This window comes from Colobus angolensis, unplaced genomic scaffold, assembly GCF_000951035.1.
Source record: "Colobus angolensis palliatus isolate OR3802 unplaced genomic scaffold, Cang.pa_1.0 Scaffold39, whole genome shotgun sequence".
NCBI lineage: Eukaryota > Metazoa > Chordata > Mammalia > Primates > Cercopithecidae > Colobus > Colobus angolensis.
In genome coordinates, this window is record NW_012117265.1 from 378,052 (window position 1) to 389,400 (window position 11,349).

Here is an 11,349-nt window from a genome sequence, read left to right on the forward strand (position 1 = left end):
ACGCCTGGGCGGGCTGGAACGGCGGCTGCCTCCTCCCTCGGGTGGGGTGCCCTTCCCTCCTGCCAGGAGGTCTGGGGCTCCTTCCCCAACACCCCGCACTCCACTCATGTGGGTCAGGGGCCCCACTCTCGTTTGAGTCTGCGGGTCCTATCCATCCATCATCCAGAATACCTAGAGGGAGCCCCCCCCTCCTTCCCTAGAGTGGCTCCTTCATCTGAGAGCTTCCCTCCCCCATTCAGAGAAGACCTGAAAATCTAAGGGGATAATATGAGGGAACCCAGAGCCCCTTCCCCGGGAAGGGCTGCGGCGAGGTGCAGATGGTAAGGCTTCCAGTTAGACTTAAGGTGGGACTTCCGAGCAGTTTGTGTGTGAACCCACTAGACCAAGAGGTGAGAAGCCTAGTCTCTCTCTCTCTCAGCTTCCCAGGCCTCTGTCTTCTGGAGGATGAAGAGAGCCTGTCTCTTCTTTAGGGTAGAAAGAGGCTAAGGGATAGGGGTTAAACAGCCTTTCTGGGGCAGCCTAGATCTCACCAAGTGTGGGAAAGAGAAGGAAAACGAAAGATGCGAAAAAGAAACTGAGCTATGTGGGGGCAGGGGGAAGTCCAGCAGTGCAGTGGCCCTGCTGGAGGAAGGTCCCAGCAGAAGCTGGGGGCGTCCCGTCCTTGGAGGGTCCCTGTGACCCCTAAATGCCCCCTCCCTTCTTCCCCTTGCTTGAACGGCTCCCCTCCCCCGCCCTAGGCTCAAGGGAGATTCCGGAGGCCTGTGAGTCTGGCAGGCACGCTGCCAGGCCTGTGTCTCCCGCCCAGGCTAATAACTGCAGCTGACATCTGGCTGGGCCTGTGGGGGCACAGTGGGCAGCGTTGGGGGGTTGGGCAGGGCAGGCCAGAGGACAGCAATTGGGAAGCTTAACCTGCAGGTCCCACAAGCCAGGAGGCCACGGTAATTCAGCCCTGGCCAGGGCTGAGGCTGGCCATGCCAGAGGGGAGTCCTAGAGAGAGGTGAGGCCATTCCAGAGAGAGTCCATCCCAGGAGGAGGGCAAGTAAGAGTGGGTGTATGGGGGCAGGGGGTCAGGGCAGGGAGAGATGCCCAGAGAGACAAATGGGTTCAAGGTTAGCGTCATGCAGACAGACAGTAAGACTCAGAGACACTTAAGATGGACAGGTTGAAAATAATAATTATTATTTTAATAGCCAACACTTATAAGGCTCTTACTGTGGGCTAGGCACCCTTCTAAGTGGTTAACAAATAAGTCATCGACTGCTTCCAACAATCCAGCAAAATGCATGTTATTTGTATCCCCATTTAACAGATGAGAAACTGAAGCACAGGAGATTAAGGAACTTGTCTGGTGTCCAACAGCTATAAGCGCTAGAGTTGAGATACAATCCAAGCTGTCTAGCTTCAGAGCATTAGCCACTATATTGTGGATAATGACAACCAGAGAAGCATGTATGCAGTACCAGCTGCAGGCCGTCTCATGAAATGTCTCTTTTTTTTGGTGTTTTGTTTGTTTTTTGAGACAGAGTCTTGCTCTGTCACCCAGGCTGGAGTGCAATGGCGTGATCTTGGCTCACTGCAACCTCCGCCTCCTGGGTTCAAGCGATTCTCCTGCCTCAGCCTCCTGAGTAGCTGGGATTACAGGCGCATGTCACCATGCCCAGCTAATTTTTGTATCTTTAATACAGAGGGGGTTTCACCATATTGGTCAGGCTGGTCTCGAACTCCTGATCTTGTGATCTGCCGGCCTGAGCCTCCCAAAGTGCTGAGATTACAGGCGTGAGCCACCACGCCCGGCCCTTTTTTTGTTTTTTTTTTAAAGAGAACGTCACTTTGGCCAAGCGCGGTGGCTCTTGTCTATAATCTCAGCACTTTGGGAGGCCAAGGCTGGAGGATCACTTGAGCCCAGGAGTTTTTGTTTGTTTGTTTTGTTTTTTGAGACGGAGGAATATCACTCTGTCGCCCAGGGTGGAATGCAGTGGCACAGTATCAGCTCACTGCAACCTCCACCTCCCAGGTTCAAGCGATTCTTCCGCCTCAGCCTCCTGAGTAGAGTAGCTGGGATTACAGGCACATGCCACCACGCCCAGCTAATTTTTTGTATTTTTAGTAGAGATGGAGTTTCACCATGTTGGCCAAGCTGGTGTCGAACTCCTGACCTGAAGTTATCCGCCCACCTCAGCCTCCCAAAGTGCTAGGATTACAGGCATGATCCACCTCGCCCAGCCTTAGCCCAGAAATTTTTAAGAGCAGCCTGGGGAACACAGCAAGACCCCCATCTCTACAAAAAAATGTAAAAATTAGCTGGGGTCAGTGGGGTGTGCCTGTAGTCCTAGCTACTCTGAATGAAGGCTGAGGCAGGAGGATCACATGAGCCATGATCTTGACACTGGACTCCAGCCTAGGCAACAAAGCAAGACCATCTCACTCTGTTGCTCAGGCTAGAGTTCAGCTACAGAATCATAGCTCACTGCAGCCTTGAACTCCTGGGCAAAAGCAATCCTCCTGCCTCAGCCTCCAGAGTAACTGGGACTACAAGCACAACACAGCTGGCTAAGTTGTTGTTGTTTTTTTTTAATATATTTTATCGAGACAGTGTCTCATTCTGTTGCCTAGGCTAGTCTGGAACTCCTGGCCCCAAGGGATCCTCCCACCTGGGCCTCCCAAAGTGCTGGGATTACAGGTGTGAGCCACCGCACCCCGCTGAGGGTCTCCTTTAATTGGGGGAGAAAAGTGGTCAGGCACAGAGAGAGGGGCACGGGTCTCTGTGGACAGGCCAGCATGTGGGAGTAGGGTCCCTCCAAGCACTCTGCATGGGTGTTTGAGCAGGGGGTGGAGATTGGACCAGACAGGGAGGGCGGGAGCCCAGCCAAGCTGGTACAGCCGGTTCCAGGCCTCTGCCAGTGTCACCCTTGTGGCCTGGGCACCACCCCCTCAAGCCGCCCCACTGGCGCCAGGCCGGCCCCATGAGGAGGGTGGGAGGACAGCCCCCTCCCCCGCCTGGCCTGAGCGCCCAGACTGGCAGCTGGGTACTGCCCAGGCCCTGGGCTCCAGACTAGCACCTAGCTAAGAAGCCCGTGCACAGGCTTCCCCAATGCCCCAGGGCCTGGGGCCTAGGGCACAGGATAAGGAGGAAGTTCACCCACCCCCACCCACAAGTGTCTTCGGGGCTTTTGGTCTTGGCACGAGGGACTTCTCCTTCTTATAAATAGCCTGGTGACCCCCCTCCCTGCTGGCCCCACTGACCGGTGGGGGCCCTCACTAGGAAACTGGGCCGGGGGCTGCCTGTGAGTCAGCCAGTGGGCAGGCCAGGGCGAAAACCCACAAGTCGCAGCACATAGCACCCAGGCTCCCTCCCGTGTCCCTGCCCCTGGGTGTGGATCTGAGGCCCAGCAGGAGCCCTCCCCGAGGAACTCCTGGCCTACCAGCAGCCTCCCTCTCCCACCTCTGTGGTTTGGGGGGTCCCTCGCCCCCTCTCCTGGAGAGGAAGCTGCTGGTTTTTCTTGGAAGCAGGAAGGAGAGTCTCCCTCTTTCTCTTTCTCCCAGGCTGACATGGTTGGGCATGAGGGGAGTTTCCTAGGAAGCTGCTTCCGTCCCTGCCACTGCTGGTGAAGCCTTGGGGGACCTGGGCATCACCAAGACCCTGGGTGACCTCTTTACAGCAGGCCCCCAGCCCAGCAGAAGCAGAGGCTGCTGAGCTAGGCCTCCTAGGGGAAGTGGCAAAAGCAAAGAGGGAGGGAAGTGGGGGTGATGTCTGGAGAGAGGAAGTGCCAGGATCTCTGTGGGGCAGAGACAGACTGGGGTGTCCAGTGCCCCCACAGAACCTTGGCAAGGTCCAGGGGGCAAACATGTGGCTGGCCTATAGGATGCGTGTGAGAGTGTGTGCTGGTCCAACCTTCACACCCAGGCCTGAAAGACAGGAAGAGCCCTCTGCCCGCTTCTGTGCCCAGCCCTGGATGCAAAGGTCTATGCGGGACCTATCTGTGTAGAGTTCTGTTCTGCTCGGTGTGTTTGTGAACTCTATGGGATGGGCTGCACGTAGCCTAGATGTATGTAAGTGTAGATTGCTTCAGAGTTCCTATGGCTAACCTGTGTCCGTGTGTGTGTGTGGGGGGGGGGGGTCTGTGGCTGGTCTGTGTGTATACAATCTATAGTGTGTGTGTGTGTGTGTGTGTGGTCTGTGTGTATACAATCTATAGTGTGTGTGTGTGTGTGTGTAAAAGAGGTCTGTGGCTGGTCTGTATATATGTGTGTATATGACCTGTAACTGGTGTGTGTGTGTGTGTGTCTGTGAAAAAGACGTCTATGGCTGGTATGTGTGTATACGATCTGTAATGTGCATGTGTGTGTGTGTATGTGTGAAAAAGAGGTCTGTGGTTGGTTTGTGTTTGGTTGGTGCGTGTGTGGTCTCTGTGTGTGAGGTCTGTGGCTTGTTTCCATGTGTGTGTTCCATCGCTGATCTGTATCTTGTCTGTTACCGATCTCCATATGTATGTGTGCGCATGTGTGTGTGCAAGCAGGTTTTGTCAGAGTCTCTCTGTGCCGATGTGTTTATGAATGTCCCACTGTGGCCTGTCTGTGCCTCTCTGCACTGGGTGTGACTGTCTGGCCAGACCACGTCTGTGAATGTGTCAGTCTGTCTGCCCAAATCTGCCCAATCTGTTGCCAGGTTCCACATGTGTGTGTTTCTGGTGAGACGGTGTGTACCTCTAAGGCTTCGGCTTGGTGTCCCTAGGAGCATCTCTGATGTGTGTGCAACAGTGGTGGGCCAGGGTGCCAGGGACTCTCTGCCACACTGCGAACACATCTTCTCTGTCCCTAGGTTTGTCTGTCTCTCGTCTTGTCTCTGTCTTCTGAGTTGGGGATCTGGGGTGTGTGTGTGTGGGTGTGTGTGTGTGTGTGTGTTGCCTTCTCTTGCGTGTCAGAATCTGACAGTGCATGCCTGTGTCTGGATTCTTCTCTTGTGTGGCTCTCGGGGTGCTGCAGCCAAAGGTGATTGTCTCTCCGATCAGCATGCACGTGTTGCCTGCTTGTCTCACATATACTTCACTCTGTGCCTGTCTTGCCCGTGTTTCTAGCCTGTCGTGTTTGTTTCCACGTGTGTTACACACCATTGTGTCTGCCTTGCTGTGTGCCTCTCACCTGAATGTCAGTCTTTGTGTGTGTCAATCACCCTTATGTGCTGGATTGATTTATCCCCACCACACATGGCCTGCCTGCATATTTTTGACCTGTGGATGCGTTCACGTGTTTGACGGTGTGCGTCTCTTGCTTGAGGGTCTCGTCTGTCACTGTGTCCGTGTGTGACAGTCATTGCTGGATCATCTTGCCCAGCTGTATGTCTGACCCTGTCTGTGTGTCCCTGGCTGGCAGTCTCTCTGTGGCCAAGGTGACAGGGGTTTGTGTGTCTGGACTGGCTCTCTCGGGGTGACTGTGTCTGTGTACATCCCTACAGCCCCCCACCCGCCCCCTGTCTGGTAACCCTGGGCCATGTTTACTCTGCCCCCAGTCGATGTCTGCCCTGCCCCGGGAGGGGCTGACCCTCCTCCGTCTGTCCAGCCAGCAGTCCACAGGATGTTCCCGAGACACAGTCTCCATCCGACGTCCCCTCCCTCGGGCCACCCGCGGGTCAGGACCCAGGCGTCCAGGGCGGCGGGGGTGGGGCTGCAGCGTGGGGGGGCCCTGTCAGGGCACTGGAATGAGGGTGGGGGGCGGGGAGGTGACGGGCCCAACAGGTTGTGCCTCATTCCTGCCCCGCCTCTCACTTCCTGGGTGCCTGCCTCGGGCAGGGGGTGGACAAGATGAACCCCATGGCCTTAGAGTGCCTGGGTGGGGCACGGCCTGCCCGGCAAGGACTTGCATCTGCTGGGCACCCTGACACCCAGACCTGAGAAACAGGAGGAGCCCTCTCCTGGCTCCCGTGCCCAACCCTGGATGCAGAGTGTCCCATCTATTATTCACCTAATCCCCACAACAACCCAATAAGCTGGACATAATGATCCCTCATTTTCAGATGGGGAAACTGAGGTCCAGGCAGCAATGAGAGCAGAGGCAGGATTTGAATCCAGCTCTATATGCTACCCAAGACCCCCAGCCAGCTCACCAAGCGCCTTCCTCCCCTTTCTAAAATGGTACATGTGGGGTGGAGTATGCACCCAGGCCCCCAGGAGGCCAGGCTCGAGGGGGGCGCCTCTTGCTCTGAGTCAAAATGGGCCCCTGGATGAAATGAATAAGAAAACGGCTTTAACCGTTTCATCGCCGCGACGGGCTCTGCCAAAACTTCCTGTGGGCTGGGAGGAGGGGTTGGGGGCTGGGTTCCCGGAGGTTTGCAGGGGTGGGGGTGGGGGGTCTACCAATTCAGAGGCGGGGTGAGGGGGGAGCGCCTCTGGCCTGCTAAAGGGAGTAGCTGTCACTCGGATGCTCGCTGGTGGGGGAGGGCTTCCCCGCGGAGAGCGAAGTCCCCAGAACTTGGTTCTTGGCCCCACTGTCTGGAGGGGTCCCAGACTCCGCAGCCCCCTCCCCAGGGGCCTGAGTCACACACGGGGAAAGCCGGGAGGGGTGAGTCACGGGGGCGGAGAAGCGGGAGCGCGGCCAGCTGCGGCCAGGGGACCCCCGGGCTGGCCTGAGTCACGCACGCCCGGGCCACGCTGACCCCAGCCCCCTTCTCCCGGGATCACGAGCGGGAAGCGAGTTGTCGGTAGACTAGGCAGCTGGAGGAAAAGCAGGATGGCTGGGCGGGGAGAGGAAACACGCGCCTGGCTGCGCGGGAAGCTCTGGTTCCCATGGCAACTGGGGGGGGTCTCAGCTCCATGGGAAGGGTCCCTCCCCCAACAGGGACTGCCCTCCCGTCAGGCTCTGGGGAAGCCCCCGCGCCCTTGGTCGAGGGCCAGAAGTTTCGGATCGGGCAGGAAGGGGTTAACGGCGGCCCCCTCCCGAGTTTCACCGGCGCCCCACAGTCCCTGCCGGGGCGGGGCTGGTGCTGCCCCGCGCGCCTCCGCTCGCCCAGCCCACGCCACCGCCCACGCACGCGCGCACGCAGCCAGTGCAGAGCTCCCGCCCTCTCCCCTCCCCGTGCTCGCACGCACGACCGCGTCGGGTTCCACGCACGCAGCGACCCCTGTCGTGTCTCACGTCACGCACGACGCACGCGCCCCCGCAACGCGGGGAGGGCGCCCTCCCGGAGGAGAACGGCGGGGCGGGAGGCCCCCTGCGCACATCACTGCGTCCGCGCAGCCTGCTGTCCTCTGTGACTTTGACTCCCACTTCCCGCCCCCTACACACAAGGTCACAAACAAACTCCCCGACCCACAGTGTCACACGGACGCAGGATACACCTGCCACATCTTGGCACCAACCCTTTCTAGTCCAGCCAGCCTCTCAGCGAACACGGACACACGTGGATGGAGACGCATGCAATCACGCAGGCACATCAGTCACATAGCGTTTGTGATGGGGACGCAAACAGAGCCATATTCATACACAGGTAGGTGGCAGATACATCCTGATAAAGCAACCCCATCCAGCAAAGTAGGACGGGCGCAGTGGCTCAGGCCTGTAATCTCAGCATTTTGGAAGGCCAAGGCCAGAGAATTGCTTGAGGCCAGGAGTTCAAGAACAGCCTGGGCAACATAGCAAGACCCCTGTCTCCACAAAAAGATTTTTTCTTAATTAATTGGGCATGGTGGTGCATGCCTATAGTCGTGTCTATAGTCCCAAGTATGTGGGGGTTGAGGTAAGAAGATCACTTGAGGCCAGGAATTCAACTCTGCACTGAGCCATGATTGTGCCACTGCACTCCAGCCTGGGCAACAGAGGAGACCCTGTCTCAAAAACAAACAAAAACGGGAACAGGGAGGGACACAGTCTTGGACACCAGGGCTTGGTTTGTCACACAGCCACATCTCTTCCATGGAGATTGTGGTGGTACAGAGATACATATAGACACATAGGATGGTCATGCCATCACGTGACCCCTGTTATCACAAATAGGGGGCACCAAATGGGATACAGTCACAGAGACAAGGCCATGTACAGGGACACTCAGAATGTCAAGTGGACATGGACAAACCAAGGACACTCATGACAGGGTCACACTATCTCAGACTGTGAAGACAAAAGTAGGACATGGTCACAGACACACAAGGTAAAGCTGTATTGAGGCACTGATTGTCTTATTTTGATTGTCTTATTTTCATGCCCTCACTTCTCACACAAAGAATGACACAGATATAGACCCAAAGTGAGGTCCCATATAGACGTATATAGTAGACACAGAGATACACAGGGGCACACACTAGAGGTTCCCTAGTCACCCTAAAATCTGGATGGGTTTTTCTGGTGGTGGTTGTTTTTGAGACGGAGTCTTGCTTTGTCACCGAGGCTAGAGTGTAATGGCGCGATCTCAGCTAACTGCAACCTCCACCTCCCAGGTTCAAGCGATTCTCTTGCCTCAGCCTCCCGGGTAGCTGGGATTACAGGCACTCACCACCACACCTGGCTGATTATTGTATTATTAGTAGAGACAGGGTTTCACTATGTTGGCCAAGCTGGTTTTGAACTCCTGACCTCAAGTGATCTGCCTGCCTTGGCCTCCCAAAGTGCTGGGATTACTGCCATGAGCCAACAAGCCGGGCCCCAACCTGGATGTTACAGACAAGGATGTTACAAATTTCCCCTCCCCCAGTCCCTGAAAGCAAATCCCTGCCCCTCCACATCAAATCAGGCACAGCCTGTTGCACAAACTCCAAGGTCTTATGACACAATGGATGCAGGACACATGCCCGTGTACACAGTCACAGATCCTCCATCTCACACCTACAAAGACCAGCACATCTGGCCAGGTGCGGTGGCTCACACCTGAAATCCCAGCACTTTAGGAGGCAGAGGCAGAGGGATTACTTGAAGTCAGGAGGTTGAGACCATCCTGGGCAACATAGCAAAACCCTTTCTCTCCAAAACAACAAACAAACAAACAAAAAATCCAGCACATTTCACATGGACTCAGGCGCAGACAGACACAAGGAGGGGGGACTAGCTAGGAGTTCCTGGCAGGATGTCAATATCTGGGCTGTAGGGGTCCTGCCAGAGTCCTCCATGGTAATGATGCATGGAGTCCACCCAGTGGCTGTGGTCAGCCAGGGGAGTGCCAGAGGGGCACTGTTCTCCAATTGTGGGACTGAGGGTCCCCTTCCCAGCCCTGATGAAGACTGGGTCCCTGCCCAGATGTGAAGGCTGGAGGGGGCAGGCCGGGGTCCAGCTGTGGCCACAGGGAGGGGTTGAGTCAGCCACTTCCCAGCAGTACAACCCAGGCTGGGCCCAGCTGTTCCTGGAAACCAGCAGGAGGGGGTGGGCTTCCCAATCCAGCTGGGGGCTGCTGGCCCAGACCTGCACACCAGGGTTCTGTGTCCCTACAAATGGCGGCCTTCAGACCATCCCCTAAAATGTTAAGGGCTCTCTTTACCTAAAACGGATTTGGATCCTTCTTCCAAAATGTGGAAGGTTTTCAGCCCCTCTTGCTGAACTAAAGGTGCCTGGATCTCCGCACAGCAGGGTCCCTGTGTTTCAAAACAGAGATTGCTGCTCTCTTCCCTGCTGACATAGAAGCTCACTGCTTTTCCCCAAATGTGGGACTCCTGCCGCCCCAAAATGGAGGGTTGTGCTCCTCCCACAAATTGAGCACACCCAGACTTTTCCTTAAGTCTGGGGACTCCTGGCTCCTAGAACATCTGGGACGCCCACAACCTCACGCCAACAGTAGGACAATTTAAGTCCATTTCCCTAAATATTTGGATTTCCAGATTTCTCCTGAACATCAAAATCCCTGCGACCCCCGCCCTAATGTGGTGATCTCAGCATGTCCAGTCACCCATGCTTGTAACAGCTGTGGTTCCTGGCTCACCTCCAACTGCTACCTGGGAACGGGGTGGCCCTGTTTCCCTGTATTGGCAGCACCCTCGCCTATGGTGAATGCGAGGTGGGGGAGCCAACAGCAGCTGTTCCCACGACCGCCGGAAGACAGCCCAGTCCGGAAGCCAGCGCTGCCGGCCCTTGTCCCCATCCCCCACTATCCTCTCCACCCGCTCCCAGGGGCTGGAGTCTGGAAAACCACGCGGGAGGAGGTTGTGGGGACGTGGACGAGCATCCGAGCCCCCCGGGTGCGTACGGCTGCGCATGAGTAGGCTGTAATCGGGTGTCTGGGGGTGAGTGACTGCGTTCGTGCGATGCGCGCGGGGAGCAGCTGTCACTTTGCCCACCCTGCTCCGGGGCAAGGTAGCTGGCGCCAGGATCTTCTGGGTGGATGGGAGCAGCGCCCCTCCCCTCCCATCTGGGCCCGCCCCCAATGCAGAGCCCGCCCCTCCCTCCGGGTACAGCTAATAACCTCTAATTAGTGCACATTACCCCTCCCGCCTACGGGGGAGGGGTTGCCCAGGGACCCTGGGGTCATAGGGCGCGAGCCTGGGCTTCACCCTTCCCCTCAAAACCGGGTCCACTCGGAACCTCTGTATTCTCGCCGGCAAAACAGGGATTTAAAACAGCACTTGCCATCTAGTAGTCTACGTATTTAAATCGCTTAGCGCAGGGACTGCATACAGTAAGCACTCCATACATGGTGACTGCAATTTTATTGTTAACTATAATTGCCATCACTTTCCATTGAGCCCCCTCCACCGCCCCAGCGGGGGGTCTCAAGGCGGGCACAGTCTTCCCCCTAGGCCTAGTCCTGCAGTCTTCGCGCCCCCTGGTGGACGCGGGCGTCGCGGCAGCTTCAGCCAAATCCTGGGTTCTGAGGTGCGGGGGGATGCCGAGCGCGCATCTGGGGAGGGGAAGGCGTGGGGGGGAATATCGTGGAAGACGGATCCAGGCTGGGCAAGGGTGCCTGTCCATCAGCCAGGATATGTGTCTAGCTGACCTTTCCTCGACCTAGGACCATACCCGTGTCCCCTTATCTACTCCTGGGGTCAATAATACGGGGAGGATCCCTTCATTTATTTATTTAACGAGACAGAGTCTCCCCTCCTGACGTCCAGGCTGGAGGGCAGTGGCGCGACCACGGCTCACTGCAGCGTTGACCTCCCGGGCTCAAGCGATCCTCCCACCTCAGCCTCTGGAGTAGCTGGGAATAGGCGCATGCCACCACGCCCAGCTACATTTATTTTTTATTTTATTTTTGTAGAAACGGAGTCTCGCTGTGTTGCCAGGGCTATTCTCGAACTCCTGGATTCAAGCAGTCCTCCCTCCTCGACCTCTCAAAGTGCTGGGATTACAGATGTGAACCATCGCGCCAGGCCTTTTTTTGTTTTGTTTTTTTTGAGATGAAGTCTCGCTCTGTCACCCAGGCTGGAGTGCAGTGGC